Source organism: Nicotiana tabacum, chromosome 9 (assembly GCF_000715075.1).
Source record: "Nicotiana tabacum cultivar K326 chromosome 9, ASM71507v2, whole genome shotgun sequence".
Classification (NCBI taxonomy): Eukaryota; Viridiplantae; Streptophyta; class Magnoliopsida; order Solanales; family Solanaceae; genus Nicotiana; species Nicotiana tabacum.
In genome coordinates, this window is record NC_134088.1 from 110,192,144 (window position 1) to 110,207,492 (window position 15,349).

Consider the following 15,349-nt stretch of genomic DNA (forward strand, 5'->3'; position numbering starts at 1 on the left):
TATCTTTTACCAACACAGGTATCAGGTAGCTTTGTCGATCCACCGAAGCTTAAAGAGATGGGAAGAAATAACTTAGTATTTTTTTTGGTCTCCACTAGCATTTTAGATAGATTTTTACTCAATTAATATAATTTGCATGTCTTATTAATTAGAAGAAGATGACTAATTCTACTTATTAATTAAAATTTAATAATATAAAAGTTATCGTACTGACAATGTATAGAAGTTGAACCATTTCTAAAGTCGAAGCTAAACGGCTAGTATAAGCAAAGCTATTTGACTGACTTTAGGTTAACAAATATTTTTACTGAGCTAACGCCCAAAGATATTGGACTAATCATTCACACAACAAAGCAAGAAATAATGTTTTTTTTAAAAAATAAAACATGCATTTATTTGCTTTTTTATTTTCTTTTTTATTTTTCTAATTCTGATATTTGAGCTAATACATGTACTTACTTTTACTAAACCTCTACATAGATCTCCTAACAAGAAACATAATAATTGACATGACAACGGGCGTGGTTTTATTGTATGTTTCATTTAAACCTAATCACGAATCAAATATGGAGTTTAATTAGTCGAATATTAAACAATAATGTAATAATCTCGAATCCTTAATGATTTTTCCTTTCTTAATTACACTGAGAGAGTGAGCTTTTGATAATATTTTAAAGAATTGTTGGCTCACCTAATTTGGAGATAAATAAACTAGTCTTAATACAGAAGCCAGAAAGGTGAAGTGAACATTTCATTATGTGACAATGTACCTGCCAATACTAGCAAAAACCGTTGGCAAATGTGTTTGGTGAGAATATAAGACTTCAATTTTACTCAAATATGACGAATCTCAACATGCCTTCTATATTAAATGGAAAATAATTTGTAAAAGCCCTATAATAATAAGATTATTGATAAGTTCATTTTATTTGTATTTTGTACTTCCTACAAATGACAATTCTATTTCTTGAGAAATAAGGGATCAATATATTTTGAAGGTTTCACTCTATGTGTGTGTGTGTGTGTGTGTAAAGGTTGATGTATTGAAAAGGGCCATAATAATCAATTTCATAATAATTTTAGTCATGCCTTCTAGCTTCTGGAATTATTATAAGTTGTCTTGTGAATGTCAATCCCTTTAATTGAAGAGTATTTATTACTTTTAACCATTTCTTCAATCGCGCATATATATGTGTTGATTATGAGATGATTTATGTTGAATACATGGTTTAGTATAGAAAAGACGCAAATTTGTACAGTTAGTTATGTTAATATTAAAAGTATCTATTAAGCGTTGGATCTTAAATGAATAACTTTCTATGTGAAAAATCTAAATTTGCATTTGGTTACATTATACGGATCATCGAAAATGTTTTCATGAGAAAACTTTGACCGATGCACATATATATTAAACCTACGGGTTATAATTCCCCTTGATTTCTTCGCATGCTTACTTATTTATATTTTGGACTCCCCTTAGTGAAAATTCTAACTCTGTCACTCCTTATAAGCTTGTTTCCGCGATTCTTTTTTAGAGACAAAAAAGGAGAAAGAGTCTGAAGGAGAGAGATATGAATGCATATAGTGTTTTAATTTTATAAACCTTTCTACTTTTGCTCCGTGATGTCTGACTTCTCATGTCTTCTCGCGCTGAATTAATAGAGAGGGTGATGAAATTTAGAATTATAGAAGAAAATGAGAGGATCTAGTGGACTTATATAGTTACCATATTTTTTTGAATTTTAGTAATTAGGAGTGTTTTTTGGCAAAGATTTGATTTTGAGAGAGATGGAAAGTGTTCGAATTTAAGGGAGGAAAAAGGAAATAATAAGAAGAATAAACTTCTGAAGAATACCCCCTAAGAAGCCTTTTTGTGACTTTTTAGATGAGAAACAAAGTGAACTTGACAAATAAGGCGGAAGTATATTAGTAGAGAGAGCTCGAATTTTTAAATTTATTGTCTTGCGATATACGAACACATGCCAAAACTCAGCCTATATAACTAGAATATTCGGTGGATGATAATGAATTAATTTTGCACTAGTTGAGGGCAGCTGAACGAAAGGAAAGCAGGTAGGCCGCTTGGGTGAGACAAAGTGAAATGCATATCAATATCTTTTGCAAGTTGATCAAGCAGTTGCTACTATTTCACTGGGGAGAAAAACTAAATATCACATGAAGGACAGAGCTCTAAGGGCATTGTTGTCACTTGCTAGGAAATTTCTTTAGACATATTTTAGCCTCGGCTAAAGCAAGTAAAATATTTAAATCTATTGATCATTTTGACTTTGATTCTGTTTGGCTAGGCAGTTTAGTGGGATAAAGTAATTGATGCTTCGTTCGCCTCAGAGAATCAAAGTCACCTCAGCGAGGCGTAAGCCCCATGAGTATTTAGTTTTTTTTAATATTTTATAAAATAATATAATTACAATAAATATTTATAAATAGGTAAAATTGCATAAAAATTGAAGAAAACTATAAATATGTAAAAAATATATATAGATGTGCTCCATCCCCACAAAAACTAGTCAAAACAATCCATTATACCCCACAAAAAACTAGTCAAAACAATCTATTATACGGTGCACAAGTAACTTGAGTCGAAATAATTTCACATTACATTGGCACGTTCTCTTCACCAAAAAACAAAATTAAAAAGATACACACCTCCGTAGGGACATCACTAAAACATTTTCTAGAATTCATGGGATCTTCACAGTATCTTTGATAGTAAATTCTCATTCCAGTATGACCTAATTATCTTTAATTTTCATTCACGTTAGATCAATCCCCATTCTCTAAATTGAAATTTTGGAAAATACAATCTGTTTTCAGCTATGTTTGCCTGCACTTCTAAATGGCCATATTGGAAAGAAAGAGTGCACATTATCCATCAGACTACAAATCTTGGGTATCATCTATGCAAAAGAAACCTTCCAATATCTAATGGTTTAGCGTGTTCACTAGCTACATAGAATTTCACTACTCTAATATTGAAAGAAAAGATAATACTAAAAAGAACAGATACTGAGAAAAAGAATAGGCAAACCCCTAGAAATGGAAAAAAAAAAGGAGAAAGAAGCAATGTACAGAACATCCGGAGGCATGTTATACTCGAGTTTTTTCGTGCTGGGCAAAGTACGCTTTATCTGCATTAGCTAACCGGTCTTGGAACATAGCCCACTCATTTCTACATCTCTCTCTTACCTAGAAAAGAAAAAGCCATTCACTTTTAGCCACTAGCACCTGAGACAAATGCTTATCATATTTCAAACAAAATTGGAGGCAAGGAATGGATATGCTTACCCCTTCCCAGGGAGCTTTGCCATTCTCGGGCTGACCCTGTGATCCCCAGAAAAACAGGAACAGTGTTAAACGAAGCAGGTAAAACGAATAATCAATGCAATAGACAAACTACCAATCTGTGTTCCAGTAAGTTGTAACTGCATAAATTTCTGGAAATTTTAATACACTAACCTGATTCCCCAGAGAAGGAATAACTTGATGCACAATCCACTGTGAATCGACCACACCAATTTTTTCATGAGCAGGCTGCACAAACCAAGAGATTAACAATAAGATTATACCAAAGGGTCCATATTGAATTAGAAAAAAAAATCCTAAAAGAGTGAAGAGTATTATTATTTTCCATGTCTCGGTGATATCTATGTTCTCTGGGTGCAGCATTCTTTCTTTTATGATTTTACCATGGGGTGTAGTCTTCTGCCACCATTCTTGCATAAGAATGTATCAAGGAGAACTACTAACCTCTACGCATCTTCTTAGTGCAAAATCCAATCCCCATCCATGCACCAAATCATTCTATAACCAAACATCAAACCAAAGTACATGCATTAGTGTAATAGTATAGGCAATTGAAGAGTTCACTCGCGACCAGAGCAAATATGTACTTGAATATATTGCATCACACAGAAATGGACATTGTGACGAGATGCAAGTGATACCAAGTGTAAGAACTACCTGAATCAAATGCCAAACACATCGCCAAGCTTCTCGAGAGAATACAGGAGCCATTATTTCCACAAAACTGTATTAAAAAGACGGAACAAGACAATAAATATAAGTTTCAGGCTAATGATAAAGGCATCGGATTATTCTATTGCTGACACTTGTTTGTTGACGAGTCTTGGTAGGACTACGACATAAAATCCAGATACAAACCTAAATGTACTAGCGGATTAAATAACCAACACAAGACTAGATAGGTCAGTCAGCACTAATAGATCTATTCTTGCTTGATGAAGCACAAAGTTGCAATGGGATATCATCGCCATCAGGAGATAACATATCTTAACCATGCTGAATTGCTCAGTAGTGCTTTTCCACAATCCTAGCTGGCAGAAACAACTTAATGGTAGAGCATAGACTTGTCAAGACTGAGGTTGAGGATTCAAGTCCCTCCTTTCGCTCCTGGCTTCCTCTATGGTCAAATAAGTCATTGTGATCCAGGCAATTAAATTTGTAGGTTCACTCTAGTTGAAGGTGCATTAAATGAGTTCCACTTTGATGATGTTGCTAAGAAAAGTTGGAGCAAAAAGAAGCTCAGAGATACGTGCTAAGTAATACGAATGATGAAAGTATAAAAAAACACACGTTGTCACGTCTCTTTTAGTCTTAAGTTACGTACTATCTCAAAAGAAAGGATCATATAGGTTTAATCTGAGTTTAATCATGGTGAGTAAGCTCTAATTTTCATCAACATTGCTGAACATATGATTTATTTTAGTATGTGCATGTTTACACAAAATAGATTGTATGCAAAGGAAACAAGAATTTAATGTAATTGAGAGGATTCGTTACTCCAAACAAGGGAAGCCAAGCTAATACTTCTTTTTTTTTTGATAACCGTGGTGTCCGGGCCAGCTTGCACGCAACTCGACTAATTCCACGGGATACCTGCCACCTCCCACCAGCAGCAGGTACCAGGCAACTCTATCCACCAATGCTTGGATAGATGAGAAGCAATCACCTAGTATTTTTTGCCTCCGCTGGGATCTGAACTTGAGAACCTCATGGTTCTCACCCACTTCATTGGCCACTAGGCCACACCCTTGGGTGCCCAAGCTAATACTTCTATGTGCACACAAATAAGGGGTAGATTGGTGCAATTGTACCCAGCTGTTTGCATATGTTAGAGAGAGAGAGAGAGAGAGAGAGAGAGAGAGAGAGAGAGAGAGAGAGAGAGAGAGAGAGTATACGCTGCACAAGGAGGCAAATGTGGATCACTGCACCAGCCTGGTTTCTCTTCTGTATCCCTGTTTACCCCGAATACAAGTTAACTTTCAGAGTGATATCCAAATTCAGGGGAAAAGGGGTTAATTAACACAATGAACATACTTGTGAACTTCTCTGTCACCCCTCCTCTTAGTCATCTGCCATGTGAGTCCATTGTTGGGTTCAAGACCAGGCTGAGAGATGTCAAGACCATGTTTCTTAACCTAGTTGAATGTATCTGCCATATTCAGGTGATAAAATTTACATGAAAGGAGATTATAGAGACACCACCAAATATTTTTTCCTGATTTAAAAAGAATGAGAAATCATGTGACAAAAACCATGGAAAGACACCTACTTCTCTGCATTGAAGTGCTCAACTCCAAGATCCTCATCCCATATAAATATGTAATCATAGGCAGCTACAACATCTGGATGCAAAAACCTCTTTGCATACCACCTGTTATAAGAAACCAATAACAAACTGTGAATTGAAAAGGATTAGATTTAACCTATATACATTTTAAGTGTTAAGTATTTTTACACTATCAGTGTTTTTTAACTTGTTGTAACATGTAATCTGTCTTATTTTTTAGGCTACAAATCCTTTTATGGAAGGTTACACATAGTAATTTTTTGTGACCTGATAGTGAAAATTCTTTAACACTGTCACTGTATAAAAGTTAAACTCAAAAAGGATTAGTTATTGTATGCAAACAGCAACATTTTCTTCATTCTTTGTCCTATACATGGAGCCAAACACGCTAGTAAAAAGGGACTTCCTGAATTGGTAAGAGCTCACACTCACACATTATTGTTGAAATGTTGGATCAATACAGAAGGTAATAACTAAACTCAAAGTCTTACCATTTTGTCTGCTTCCTAACACTGATGTGAACTGCACGCTTGGACCATTCAAATTGATCCCACTCACTCGTTCGACCATCATAATGGAAAAGCAAAATTTGAAAATCCTCTGAAAACTAATTCACGTATAAAATATAAGACTCAGTATATGGACTACAACGTCAACTGTCAAGAGAAACGATGAAAAAAAGCTAATGCCCTATAAAATCAATAATATCATATTCAGTAGAATTGCTTCATTTCTATAACCTTTTTGACTGCTGCATCAATGTTGTTCTTTTGATCCAAACCAACTGTAAATGTAACCAAGTACTTGGGCTTCTTTGTCAGATCCTGAAAACACCACAATTTTGTAACATGGCTATGCCAAAACAAAGCACCAACCAAAAAGAATACAAACTTATAAGTTGTACGCAGTGCACAAAATCCCTTTCTCAGCCTACATTATTGTCCAATCTGTTAATGATTGGCCAGAAACTGACAGAAGTTCCACTAATCTATACCAAATGTTCGACACCAAGACATTTAAGATCAGAACAGGCCATCGTACATAAACAATTAAAAAGTTGAATGCAGTTCCAAAATGCAAGTATAATCCTCATGTTAGGTATCCAATTGCTCTTTTTTTAAAGAGCACAAATAAGAAACTAAAACTGACCCTGAAGCACCATTAACAACATTAAAGTATCTAGTACGAAGTTCGTGCCACAATGATATGATTACTAGAACAGCTCATGAAGGGCAAGACAGTTGCAGAGAGTCTTTCACTCTTTCTTTTAACAAGAGACAGTTAAAGGTTATATAATCTATACAATTACCACATTCTTATCTTTTTTTGTTAAATCAGGATTAAACAATATCATTAGACATATTTGCTTCATACCTCACTTGGTTCACCCCACAACCTTCGTAAATAAAAATCTGATTCTGAGACCACAATCCCTGGTGGCAATGACTCTGCACCCCGAGGATTAGTTGGGACATATATCTGCAAAAGGAAAGCAACCCATCAATATTTCAGAACAAATGTCTAGGTGCTCTGGATTCTAAATCTACCACGGCAATCAGAATAACTATCCTACACCACTTCCCAATGAAAAAGTGAACCAAGAGAATATGTATTTCCAACTTTTAGCATTTAATACTTATCAAATAACAGGAATGGAATGACAAAAGCAAACGAAGATGCAGGAAATTAAATGCAACAGGGACAAGGGCCTTTAGTTTCACAGTGACTGTTTCTCCAACTTAGTGCTACCAATATAGTTAAAAGAATAAATAGAATGATCAGGGGATTTAAGGCATTTGGTTTACCTTTTATTGGTGTCAGTGGCTAAAACAACTGTACATGCCACAACACAACTCAGAAGCTAAAAATTCCCCCCCCCCTCACCACCACCCAAACCAACCACAATATGGAGTTAAATGCTGTTTCCTCCCACATGGACTCCCTAAAGCTTTTTCAACGTACAAAATATATTCTTTTTTACTTCCAAATGATATAGCATCAATCGACAATGAAATAAATACCTTTGGTGTCAAAGGAGTACTACCAGAACCAAGATTCTCCGGGAAACTACGCTCAGTATTACGCGTACGATCATCATTGAAAGCATAATCAAGAGTTGACATAAGGCTTGAAGGTAAATTAATCTGCAAACGACCACAAGATTGTGATGAATGAGAAACCAGAAGTTGTTTTGTAACAGAAGAACCATGCAGACATTGAGCTAACATACCTTTGTTAGAGAAACAGATGGAAAAGAAATCCCGACAAAGTATCCAAACACCATTCCCATGATAGTGGTTATAACAAGTCTGGCACTATCATTCGATCTTTTGAAAGCCCCACTGTATCAATAAGCAGAAGAGAAAAGTGATATAAGCTAAATGCGTTAATCATAAGCTTAATGTTGAAATTAATTACAGAGACATGCAAATATTGTCTACGAACTTGCGGTATGGGGTTCCCATTTTGAAAAAAGTTGCTCAACTCAAAGGTCACGCACTAAGCAGAAACCAATTCCTTGAGCAACCTCAGAAACACATATAGCATCCTCCAGCTCCAGAAAGCAAACTTCACATGCCTGAAAGTGTAAATCCTATTAGTCAGTATTCACAGGGGAATAAGTTACACATCACTATCACCCAAGAAAAAGAAAGTCACACTCTATACCTACAATATTTCACCTAATTATTTAACCTGACACTGTGATCAACTGTCAGTAATTTCTTGGCACGATGTTTTATTCCAAATTGCATTATCTGATAGCACATATGACCCATAATTATACAGCAAACCTGACAAACTTTTCAGACAACTATTCTCCCAAAAACTCAATGTCTCAATTCAATTTACTAGCAAGATAAAAGTTTTACAATTAAGACATGCTTCCTTTAAAAGCAACTTAAGTTTCTCCTGAAACTTAAACGACGTAAAGTCAAAAACCTCTATGAACCAAGTATACAACAACCACAAGTATTACTACGCCTCAATCCTAAACAAGGTGGGGTCTGCAATATGAATCATCACCGACCATGTTACTCCATTTAAATCATTCTCATGCCAATATTATGCAGATACAAATAAAAAGTATGAGAAGTTCTGTATATTTTCTAGGAACCAAGTAAATATTGCTACTTAAAGTTACAATTTTTATTATAACCTTAAAAATGGGGCTAAAAGATCTTACTTGAATTCCTGATCCGAGCCATAACGATTTTTTATTTCTTTTTTAAAGAAAGCTCTTCACTCTCCTATAAAAATTAGAGTAAACTAGCAATAATGCTGCTCACATTCAATGCAAGAATTCATTTTGAAATAGAAAATCCTCTAAATATGAATAAGGTTTTTAATTAAGCCCAAAAAACCCTAAAATTTCACTAAATTCCATTACTACGATCTGCCATTTGAAAAGTATTTTAAAAAATTTCGAATTAACTGTTAAAACATAAAAGATTGAATCGTAAATTGAAGAGTAAATGAGAAAGCATATAAAACTAGGGTTTGAGAGAGTCTTACAGGTTGCGCCGATGGTAAAGAGAGATCTTCCTGAGAGATCGGTTACGAAGGTTTTCGATTTATTGGGAGGGGAGGTGTATTTGTTGAATATTTTGAATTTGTGAAACTGATAAAATGTCTTGCTTTTTTTTTTTTTTTTTCTTGCTATATATATATTGCCCTTTTATAGTAACAACAACTTATACATGTTTGTTGCGCCAAAAAAAAAAAAAATTATGAAGAAGATGTTTCAATGGAAGTAACAAGTTGGAGTCTTGACTATGAATTTATTTTTGCTACGAAATACTTTATTCGTAACATAAGATTTTTATATGTGAATTCGGATTCAATCAAACTCCAATACTAGTACAAATAATCGGACGGAAACTAAGACATTCAAATTTACTTATTTTATAGAATAAGATAAGAAGAATAAAAAGATCTAACAAGAAGATGGATTTAAAAAATATGCGATAGAAGGAAGAGACCAAAATAATTATGGTAGACGATCTTTATTAATTATGCAAATAGCGTTTTATTGATTTGTTATCTATCTTTATTGTGAATGCAGAAATGATGCTTATTCAATCTTAACTTAAATATTTTATTTTGACTCTGCATGAATATCAAGAGAAATGGTAACAAAAAAAATATGACCATACATGATATAATAAGGAAGATATAGTGAATTAGTTTTTATTTTTTCCAGAGTAGTTAGTAATAAATAAATAAATAAAAAAATTCTTCTTCTAATAATTACGTTATTTTCATACGAATTAAAAAAAAGTGAATATTCAATATCAATTATCAAGTCCAAAATTTTCAAAACGAACTATTCATTATCTGTTACTCCTATTTGTTTTTCATATACCTCAACTTTTTCATGAAAGGAAATCGTCAAAGATGAAAAATATAAATTCAAATTCTGCACCAGGAAATCAAATTAATATGAGACGTTGGGAATTAAACTCAGTTATATAATATGTTCTTTAGTGAATTACCTGAAAAGGGAGAAAAGTGAAAGAAACTTCTATTATCTTGCAATAATAATTTGTATTTATACCTACTTTGCAGCCTTTGGTTACCAAACCATGCTTATAAAAAACTTCTACTTTGTTTTTAGTTGTTAGGACTTAGGAGTACTAGTTTGTTATCCGTTCAACGTGTCTTGGTTTAGTGTAAAGCTGAAAAAGTTTCAAAGGCCAACAACTATTATAAAATATATTATTATAACAAACTTAACTCAAAAACAATAAATTAATCACATGAGATGGATGGTTTAAACTTATGTCCCAATCTTTTGCCTTTCAAAACCATTTTACGGACAAGGATGAGTTAATATGTGATAATCACATTATTTATGAACAATTCACGACAATATTATTAGATGAAATGATGAACGAGAAAGACATTTACAACATGCGTCTTTCGTGTTTTTACCTTCCTCAACCTATGCTTTAACTCCTGTCTTTGCTTTTTAAAGGTAAAATAACAATGGAAACTGCAAAGGAAGGCACGAGAAGAAGTACGTCCTTTTGGGTGAACTTTCTCTAACAAGAATGACAAGAGTGAGTTGCTCTAGTGGTGAGCATCCTCCACTTCCAACCAAGAGGTTGTGAGTTCGAGTCACCCCAAAAGTAAGGTAGGAAGCTCTTGGAGGGAGGGAGCCGATGGTCTGTCGGAAACAACCTCTCTACCCCAGGGTAGGGATAAGGTCTGCGTACACACTACCCTACCCAAACCCCACTACTGAATTATACTCGGTTGTTATTGTTGTTGTTGTTGTTGTTGTTATTGTTTCTCTCGTCATTGAAATATTTAACCCAATTAATGAGATGTATGTGATGATTAGTCCTAGTGGTGGCAAAATAGTTTTTTTTTTTTTTAAAAAGCACGTATCCACCCATATTATTCATTCGAAAATGGCTTGGATAATTAATTTTTTAAAAACAGGTCAAATATGGATAAGAACCATATTATCTACTTAGAAAATGGATAACCAATAGATAACTAATGAGTTTAACTTTTACATTTGTAAAACCTCAAAGTGGGGGTTACTCAAGATTGGGAGACTAGGAATTCTCCCAAAAATGATCATATTCAAGAAGTCATGGATAATATGATTATCCATATTATCTGTCGGTTAACCCGTTTTTTATCTGTATTAAATATGTACCGGATCGGATAATTTATCCGTTATCGCATTACCCATTTTGACATCTGACCCGACCCACCGTTTGTCACCCTTAATTAGTCCTCTTTTAACTTTCAAGAGGTAAATGTTGGTAAACCATCTAAATTTCTTGAAAGCAAAAGTAGAGTTTCTTGATTATTACTAAAAATACTTGTGTCTTGAATCTTGCATGTTATGAGTTCTGCCTCACTTTGCATAATATTGTAGTTTTTCAGATCAGGTAACATCTGGTCCTAATATTGCGTCTGAGATAATTTTTGGAGTTGTTGAAAATTTGGAGAATGGTTGGTACTATTGCTAGGGTAGAGACCACTAAGTCTGAAAGAATTGATGGTAGAAATGAAAAGAAAAAAGAAAAAGAGAATAAGGGTGCTCATAGTGATGTGAGGAGAAAGGGAAAAGCAAGAGCGGTTGAATCTTCACCTACTCCTGTTGGGTTGACTGAGGAAACATGGTCTATGGTGTTATGGAGTGGGGAACCTGTTGAGGAGAAAGAAGAAGGGGGTAGTAGGTCTGGTGATGCAAGTGCAGCTGAGGAGCTGGTTAGGTTGAGGAAGAGGTTCCAAGAACCTATTCTATCTGTGTAGGAACCTCGAAGACTTACTGAAACGAGTGTCTGACAGCTACAATCCGAAAAAGAAGAAAAGTTGAGGAGCTAAAATCCCTGAAACTGCTAGGGCAAACAAGAAGAGAAATGTTGCCTCTTCTATCCCTGTGGAAACTCCTCCTACAAGAGGGAAAGCTACAAGGAGTCAGAAGAAGCAGAGTGAGGTTGAACTTGAAAGAGCCTTAGAAGAGAGTAAAAGAAAAGTTGTTGTAAATGGAAAGAAGAAAGTGAGTGAGCATGTTAAGGCAATTGAAATTGGGGAGATCGATCTGGTTCTTCATGATGAAGACGAGGCAGAGGAGGTAGAGGTTGTGACTCCAAAGGCAACGGAAAAAAAAGACTTCTTTTCTCCTTGTGTGACATCCTCTTCAATCTCCCATCCCCCTGGATAACCGAACCAAGGTACTTGAACCTGCCTCTACTCGGGATGACCTGTGATTCAAGCCTCACATCCACGCCCACTTCCCCTGGCTCAGAGCTGAATTTACACTCCAGGTATTCCGTCTTCGTCCTGCTCAACTTAAAACCCTTAGACTCAAGAGCCTATCTCTAAACCTCTAGCCTCTCGTTAATACCGGTTCGCGACTCATCAATCAGAACTATGTCATCGGCAAATAGCATGCACCATGGCACCTCCCCTTGAATATGGTGTGTTAACGCGTTGATCAAGAGCGAGAATAAGAACGGACTGAGCACAGAACCTTGGTGTAACCCCATTACAACCGGAAACTGCTCAGAGTCGCCTCCTACTGTCCTAACCCGAGTCTTAGCCCCATCATACATGTCCTTAATTGCCATAATGTAGGGAACCGATACACCTTTTGCCTCCAGACATCTCTAGAGAATTTCTCTAGGAATCTTGTCATACGCTTTCTCTAGGTCAATAAAGACCATGTACAGATCCTTCTTCCTCTCTCTGTACAGTTCCACCAACTTTCTAACAAGGTGTATAGCTTCAGTAGTCGAACGACCCGACATGAACCCGAACTGGTTGTCGGATACAGACACTGTCATCCTTACCCTCACTTCAACCACCCTCTCCCACACTTTCATGGTATGACTCATTACTTTGATACCCCTATAATTGTTACAACTCTGGATATCACCTTTGTTCTTATACAATGGGACCACCGTACTCCACCTCCACTCATCCGGCATCCTCTTTGCCTTAAAAATAACATTGAACAACCTAGTCAACCACTCCAAACCTGCTCTCCCCACACACTTCCAAAATTCCACCGGAATCTTGTCTGGCCCGGTCACTTTGCCCCTACTCATCTTACGCATAGCTCCCACAACCTCATCAACCTCAATACGCCTGCAGTACCCAAAGTCACGGTGACTCTCGGAATGCTCCAATTATCCTAGCACAATATCCTGATCCCCTTCTTCATTTAGAAGTTTATGAAAGTAAGTCTGACATCTCCTCTTAATCTGGCCATCTTCCATTAATACTCTACTATCTTCGTCCTTAATGCATCTCACTTGGTCCAAATCTCGAGCCTTCCTCTCTCTCAACTTGGCCAGCCGGAATAACTTCTTCTCCCTCCTTTTTTCCCCAGTTCCTCGTACATACGACCATATACAGCAGTCTTGGCCTCTATGACCGCCAGCTTAGCCTCCTTCCTAGCTGTCTTATACCTCTCCATGCATGCTCACCTCTCCTCTTCATCTATGCTCCCCACTAACTTCAGGTACGCCACCTTCTTAGCTTCCACTTTACCTTGAACCACTTCATTCCACCACCAGTCTCCTTTGTGCCCACCAGAGATGCCCGTCGAGACTCCTAACACCTCTCTCGCAACCTCCCTAATATAGTATGCTATCGCTGACCACATAGTGCTCGCGTCACCACTGCTCCTCCAAGATCCTATAGCCGACAACCGCCCTTCCAACTCTTGGGCTTTATCCTTAGTTAAGGCTCCCCACCTGATTCTCGGACTTCCTCGAGTAGACCTTTTCCTCCTCTTTAACATAATACCAACATCCATCACCAAGAGCCTATGTTGCATTGCGAGTATCTCACCCGAAATCACATTGCAATCCTTGCACATTCCTCTGTCACCTCTCCCGAGGAGAAGAAAGTCAATCTGAGTCTTCGCCATCGCATTTTGAAAAGTAACTAAATGCCTCTCCCTCTTTGGAAAGCTAGAGTTCACAATCACCAACCCAAAAGCATTAGCGAAGTCCAACAACGATGTACCTCCTCCGTTCCTCTCCCCAAAATCGAAGCCTCCATGCACCTCGCCATAACCACCTACAGTCGACCTAATATGCCCATTGAAATCCCCTCCCATGAATAGCTTCTCAGTAGGCGGAACCTGACGCACAATCTCATCTAAACCCTCCCAGAAGCATCGTTTAACCTCCTCATCTAGGCCCACATGCGGCGCATAGGCACTACCGACATTTAGGGTGCACTCTCCAACCACCAACTTAATAATCATCAATCTATCATTCACTCGTCTAACCTCGACTACAGACTCTTTGGGTTCCCTATCCACTAAGATGCCCACTCTATTCTTACCTTTCTGGACACCTGAGTACCAAAGTTTATACCCGTCCGCGTCCTTCGCCCTCGACCCTACCCACCTAGTCTCTTGGACACACGCTATATTGACCCTCCTCTTTTGGAGGATCTTCGCCAACTCTATAGACTTACCCGTCAATGTACCTATGTTCCATGACCCAATTCTCAACCTACAGACACCCTTGTTCCCTTTACCTCCCTTGCCTCCCGCCCCACCCCCTAAACCCTTCCCTACCTCCCGCCTCACCAATAGAATTTCACTCGCGTACTATGACTCGACCACAATGTATAGATGTTCGTCAACCCAACTATACGCCATATTCAACAACAAAACACGTAGCAAATACTCACACAATACCTTTTCCCTCAAGCCAAACCTTAGACACAACACTTACCTCGCTCCGAAAGCCACTTAATTCTCAATCACAGCTTTTCTTTTGGAATTCTCCTCCAACCCACTCGTATCTATTCAAAAATGACTCAATAATATCAAATATTGATAAAGGAATCAATTACATTGCATAAATCTAGATTTCCTAAATTTTCCCCCAAAAAGTCGAAAATCGACCCCGGGCCCGCTTAGTCAAAACCTGAGGTTCGGACCAAAATTCATTCACCCATTCACCCCCGAGCCCGAATATATAATTGGTTGTGGAATCCGACCTCAAATCGAGATCTAAATTCCCAAATTTCCGAAATCCCTAGTTTCTACCCTAACCCCTAATTCTACCATGAAAACTCTAGATTTTTGGTTAAAAATTCAAGAAATGTAATGGGTAATTGAAAGAAAATGGTTTAGAATCACTTACCACACACTTTGGGGAAGAGTCACTTACCTCCCCCAGGTCCCCAAGTGCTTCGCATTCGCGAAGGGTAAATCCCCCATCACTTCGCGTTCGCGACGAGGCCTTCGCG

At 37.0% G+C, this 15,349-nt stretch overlaps 1 non-coding gene across 1 annotated transcript; it reads right to left on the reverse strand.

Annotated features, from left to right (window-relative positions):
* Positions 1-2,826: 2,826 nt before the first annotated feature.
* LOC107782483 (uncharacterized) lies at positions 2,827-9,262 on the reverse strand. The gene is made up of 15 exons (XR_012695019.1): positions 9,125-9,262; positions 8,057-8,189; positions 7,842-7,953; positions 7,633-7,755; positions 6,986-7,090; positions 6,352-6,435; positions 6,103-6,218; positions 5,594-5,695; positions 5,359-5,473; positions 5,220-5,276; positions 3,982-4,048; positions 3,769-3,822; positions 3,478-3,552; positions 3,307-3,342; positions 2,827-3,207 (listed from the first exon to the last, which is right to left on the reverse strand). It is a non-coding gene; the product is annotated as an uncharacterized LOC107782483 (transcript).
* Positions 9,263-15,349: the final 6,087 nt, after the last annotated feature.